This window comes from Hemitrygon akajei, chromosome 14, assembly GCF_048418815.1.
Source record: "Hemitrygon akajei chromosome 14, sHemAka1.3, whole genome shotgun sequence".
Classification (NCBI taxonomy): domain Eukaryota; kingdom Metazoa; phylum Chordata; class Chondrichthyes; order Myliobatiformes; family Dasyatidae; genus Hemitrygon; species Hemitrygon akajei.
Genome location: NC_133137.1, coordinates 35988806 through 35994805, shown reverse-complemented (window position 1 = coordinate 35994805; position 6000 = coordinate 35988806). Strand labels below are relative to the sequence as shown.

The following is a 6000-nucleotide window of genomic DNA, read 5'->3' as shown; positions in this document are numbered from 1 at the left end:
AATTGAGAAATAAATATTGGCTAGCACACTGCATGAAGCATTCCAGTCCTTCTTTGAATCAATGTGATCTGCCTTCTGAGAGAGACCCTGGATTGTTATCACTTCTTGCAGAAAGGGAGTACTTCTGGCAGAGTGGAGCTCCCTCAGTGCTGCACACAGGAGATTAGGTTATGCACTGAGGTCTTTGCAAAGCAGCTCAAACCCGCTGTGTCCTGTCTCACAGGTGAGAGAACCACTGCAAGAGTCCCGGTTCTAATGCTGGCCACTCATTTGAAGCAAAGAACAAGAAATCTGATAAAACAGTTCACCCCACTAGTATTAGAGTCCAGAAATAACTCTCTATCTGTTATATAAATACATTCCATCACTCAGAATAATTATTTCCTTCTCATTTATTTACAGAACATTGAGACAAAATTTATTTATTTTGGAGGGCAAGTTGAAAAAATATTGACAACAGGATCTGCTCCTGCTTATCTTTTCTTTTTGCAACCAGTTATTCACTTTGCTTAGACTCTTCTGTTCTGCTGAAACACACAGCCTCGAGGTCTCCCCTCCCTCCCTACAGTTTCCTCGGCTGCACAAAGCAAGCGTTCTGGTCTCGGAGCAGCGGACAAAGGTCTGACAGGAAGTCTGCTGCTGAAGAATACTGCATCCCCGCAGCACACTCCCCACATTCAACTCCAGGCTAATGAAAACAATCTGTTGAGGAAGAGAGAACGCGAGTCAGAGAGAGAAAGAGAGAACGAGAGCAGAGAGGAGACAGATCACAAGCCTTATTCCCAACTGATGGCAGGAGGAAATTAAACACAAGAGGAAGCTATTGCAAGACCAAAGACTGAGAGAACTACGGTGACTTCTGCCAACTTTGTCCTTTACCTCCAAGAGCTCCTTCGTAGAAGCTGCTTGCTGAGAGAACGATTATTTCATCCAAACCAGTAGCTCAACACGGTAAGTTTAAATTGATAATGGATTTTGTTCGAACCGCTATGAACTACAGCACAAGCAAAGATTTTTTTTCTCTCTCTCTCACTCTATCCCTTGTCTCCAGCTGCAACAAATTATCTTTTGACCACTGTGATGAAGTTTACTGCACAGCCAGCCTTCATTTAATCTGGCAATGGAGTTTCACAGAAGGAAAGAAAACACTTTACAGAACTTTCTTTCTTTCTCTGTACCATATCCTCTCCTCAACCTCCACGTCTCAATTTCTGTTTGACCTTCTGCAAACTTAAGTTATGAATTTTCAGCTAAATATGGCTGGAAACATTCCTCTCTGCTCTGTTCAGGAACATTATGAAGTCAATTGTGAATCACTTTTTAATAATTCTCCCATCAATAAGAAGTCCTCGTCAGGCATTGTTCTTCACTGAAATATCCTCAGCCGCCAGCAAGCGATGGGTAATGGTGACCGTGCACCATAAAGAAGGGCTCTCCAGAATATTAGTAAACTACATTAAAAAAAGACACCGAGTGTTAGAAATCTGAAATGGCTGGAAGGAGGTAGAAAGGAGTGAACAATTTTCTAGCTTTGTTTTGACTTTCTGCCTCAAGGACTCTTCAAATGTTTTTTCTTTTCCTTCATTTCCTGCTGCAGTTTCTTTCAGTCATGCTCGTTTCTCTCTATTCACACGTTCCTGTCCTTCTTTCCCTTCCAATCCCTCTCCCTTTTTGTTTCCCAAATGGATTTTTCAGCTCGAGGTTCATTTTCCCTCATTTCCCTCTCCTCCTATACTGTCTCTTCTCTCATGTCTCTCTCCATTGTCTTCTGTTCTTTGCTTGTAAAAACTGTCAGATAAACTGACTGAGGTTATGCAGTTAGTCCACCTAATCAGAGCCAGACAGTGGATACTATTTTTCACGATCAAACACAAATTGACCTGTTAAGAGAGATTGACTTCCTTTGCACCTTCTGGTCATTAGAATGGGAAACATCATGTAGCTAGTGAGTGAGCACAACAGGAAAGTTCACAGAATGGCACAGGGCTGTACCTCAACTCGTGGCCAAAAAACCACTGTCCAGATCATTGATAGAAACTTCCAGGCACGTTAAATGCTTTGAGACAGATGCAAGTGTGAAGAGGGCTAGTGAACCATACTGGAAAAGTCAGTTTCCATATTGATGCATCAAGATTTTCTTCTCAAGTGGCCATCACAGGGGTGATCTGGGATGGAGACTCATCCCTGCCATGCTCACGGTGAATCATCTCTGCTACCTTTGGAGGTTTTCTGAAGGCCTTCAGGGCACAGATTATTTGAGGAAGACAGAGGCCTTGTGCTGATTGTCCAATTTTACCTGTTTGGATTTCTTTCTGTTAGCCAAGGGATGAAAGACCGATTACCCAGAGACTCCGTCACACAGCTCACAAAATCCCCGGGGATACCACCTCCTAGCAGCTATGCAGGCAAGATTGTAAAGCTGGTGAGTGGGCAGTTGGAAAGTGAGGTTGCTTCTCGATCACTTCAAGCCCCAGGAGAGCGCAGTTGCTCCTTGTCCACTTTTGCTGGCTTCGTCCATTACTGTGGCCATTCTCTGATGTTAGGTCTTGGTGTACCAAAAGGGAGAGGTTGGGGTTAGAATGGAAGCAAGAACCCCCATCTGAATGGTCAATAAATGAGTATCCCAGAACCTTGCTGGGCACACTTTATACTCCTCTGATCTCACCTGTCTTCTTCTTTAGCTTTTATTTCTCCCTTGTCTCCACCTCAGTTCTGAACAACAGTCCTGACAAAAGCTGTGCCCTGAACATCTGGTCCTTCTGTTAAACAAGCAGAATGTTTAATTCTAAATACAATGGTTTCATGTTGGTCAGTTCAATAGTAAATTATGTGATCATATCACTCTGAGCATCCTGGGATCTATTTCCTGATTTTCTCCAATTTATAATATTAAGTAGGAATTGGAGGCCATTCAACCCATCGATTCAGCTCCACCATTCAATAGGATCTTGGAAGATCCAACATTACTCATCTCCACCTTTCTGCCCTTTCCCCATAATTTTAATTTTCTTACTGAGAGAAAATCGATCTCAGATTCAAGAACTACGTCATAGAGTTCTCAGTAGCAAGGAGTTCACAAGACTCACAACCCTCTGATAAAAGAAACTCTTCCTCATCTCAGTCTTAAATGATCTCCTCCTAACTTTGATTTTATGTGCTCCAGTCTTCCGAGAGGGAACATACTGTCAACATTCACCTGACGAGCTTCCTAAGACTCTTACGTGTTTCAAAAAATAAACTCTTCTCATTCTTCTAAATTCCAAGGAGGAGAGCCCCAGCTGTTATACCCTTCCCAACAGAACAATCCTTCATACATGGGACCATCTCAATGAAATAATATCTCTATAATCATCTCCAGTGAAGTAATATCTTCAGGACAGGAGGCTAAGACTGTTTGCTGACTGTAGATATAGACTTGGAAACATCTTGTACATTACCAAAATCAGAATCAAGTTGTAAAATTTATTGTTTTATAACAGCCATACAGTGCAATCATTAAAAAATTACTGTCAGTTATAATAAGAAATTGCATATATTTAAAGGGGATGTTAATAGGTTCTTAACTACTAAGGGTGTCAAAAGTTTACAGGGAGAAGGCAGAAGAATGGGGTTGGGATAATAAATCAGCCGTGATGACAGGGTGGAGATACGTCTCTACCAAAGGAGGTGTAAAGTGCTCCTTCCCTCCACTCACCTACAGGTCAACTTTAGGCAAAGTGTAGCACCTGCTTAGCACCCGATTAGGGTCACATGAAGTCAAGGGAGTGGATGGTTGTATGAGCAGCTGGTGCATATCACAAGTCCTGGATATGCCACCACTGATGCCAGGCAGACATCTTCTGAAGAGTGTTGTAAAGACACTGCCCAGAAAGAGGCAATGGCAAACCACTTCTATAGAAAAAATTGCAAAGAACAATCATGGTCATGGAAAGAACACGATCGCCTACATCATACAACAAGGCACGTAATGATGGTGTAGTGGAGCAGACTCGATGGACTGAATGGCCTAATTCTGCTCCTATATCTTATGCCTTGTGTCTTATGTCAAAATTGAACTAGTGCTCATGAGTTCATGGTTCATTCAGAAATCTGATGCTGGAGGGGAAGAAAAAATTGCTAAAATGGAAAACAACCAAACTTAGAAACTCAAACGCTTGAAATAAGAGCCAACATTCTATTAGCCTTCTCTGTTGCTGCTGTGCTTGTGTGCTGGCTTTCTAAGCTCCACGCACAAGAGCCCCAGATCCCTTTGTACTGCAGCTTTCCGCAGGTTTTCTCCATTCACTGATATTCATGGTGTATTGTTCTTCCTTCCAAAGTGAACATCACATTTTCTGAAATTATACTCCACTTGACAACTTTTTCCTCAATCAGCCTTTCTTTGTAAATTGTTTCCTCCCCAGAAGTTGTTCACTTACTTCCTCAGAGAGGGTAATGCAGTTGACACAGCGTGCGTGGTTTTTAGTAAGATCCGACACACGACGGGTTTATAAGCATAGTACAAGCACATGGTAAAAAAGAGAAGTTGGCTAAGAAACAGACAACGGAAGAGGAAGGTGAACAGTGGCATCCCCCTGGGGACCAGTGTTAGCGCGATTGCTTGTTTTGATTTAGACTTGGCGGAGCAAACCAAGGCTTCTAAATTAGACAGGACTGTGAGCTCTGAAGCATAGAGTGCAGGTGGATATGAACAGGATGCTGGTGTAACAGCTGTGGGGTAGAGGGTACAACACACACAATGTGCCGGAGGAACTCAGCAGGTCAGGCAACATCTATGGAAAAGCAGACAGTCGACGTTCCAGGCTGAGACCCTTCATCAGGGATGGAAAGAAAGATGAGGTTAGATCAAGAAGGAGAGGGGAGGAGAGGAAGATGGTTTACTTTAAGAGTTATTGACGGCAGTGAACCTCAGACCTACGCAGAGCTCCTCTATCCAATGTGGGAAATCAGGGACTGTGGCGAATATTTGTGTAGGAAGTGTATCCAGTTGCAGCTACAATCTAGATGCATTCGCCATAAGACCATAAGATATAGGAGCAGAAATAGGCCATTTGGCACATTGAGTCTGCTCCACCATTTCATCATGGCTGATCCATTTCCCTCTCAGCCCCAAACTCCTGCCTTCTCCCCAAATCCCTTCAAGCCCTGACTGATCAAAAATCTAGCAACCCCTGCCTTAAATGTACTCAGTGACTTGGCCTCTACCAACAAATGCCAGAGATTCAGCACTCTCTGACTAAAGAAATTCCTCCTCATCTCCGTTCTAAATGGACGTGCCTTTATTCTGAGGCTGTGTCCTCTGGTCTTAGGCTCCCCCACCATAGGAAACAACACTCGCCAGGTTTTAACTAGGCCCCCACTCATTCTTCTGAATTCTAGTGAATACAGGCCCAATTCAGCGTGGAGCATCCATGACACTGAGACGTACACTGGGTATCAGATTCCGTGAAGGCAAGGCAGGAATGGGTGACCACCAAGCAGAGTAGGGGAAGGTGGATAATTCAGGAATCTCCTGTGACCATACATTTGCGAACAGATACATTGTTTGGGATACTGCTGACAGACGATGTTTCATTTATTTATTTGGTGATACAGCATAGAAAAGGCACAAGGAGCCACGTCACCCAGCAACCTTCCTATTTAACCCTAGCCCAATGACAGGACGATTTACAATGACCAATTAAACTATTAACCGGTATGTCTCAGGACAGTGAAAGGAAACCAGAGCACCCGGAGGAAACCCATGTGGTTGTTGGGAGAATGTACAAACTCCTGACAGATTGTGCTGGAACTGAACTCCAAACCCTGCAATAGTGACACACTTCACAGGCAGTGCTGCACAGAAGGAGAGAACTGGAGTGATAGGGGATTGCACTGATGGTATCAATGAGTACAGAAGGAGAGAACTGGAGTGATAGGGGATTGCACTGATAGTATCAGTGAGCACAGAAGGAGAGAACTGGAGTGATAGGGGATTGCACTGATGGTATCAATGAGTAC

General features: G+C 43.5%; 1 protein-coding gene across 2 annotated transcripts in view; it reads left to right on the top strand.

Annotated features, from left to right (window-relative positions):
- The first annotated feature begins 535 nt into the window (after positions 1-535).
- The window catches only part of tmem119b (transmembrane protein 119b), a 28298-nt gene continuing 22833 nt past the window's right edge, over positions 536-6000 (top strand). For both annotated transcript variants that reach the window (XM_073065826.1, XM_073065825.1), the window contains exon 1: positions 536-951. The gene's annotated coding sequence lies outside the window, so the exon portion shown is untranslated. The remainder of the gene's footprint in view (positions 952-6000) is intronic.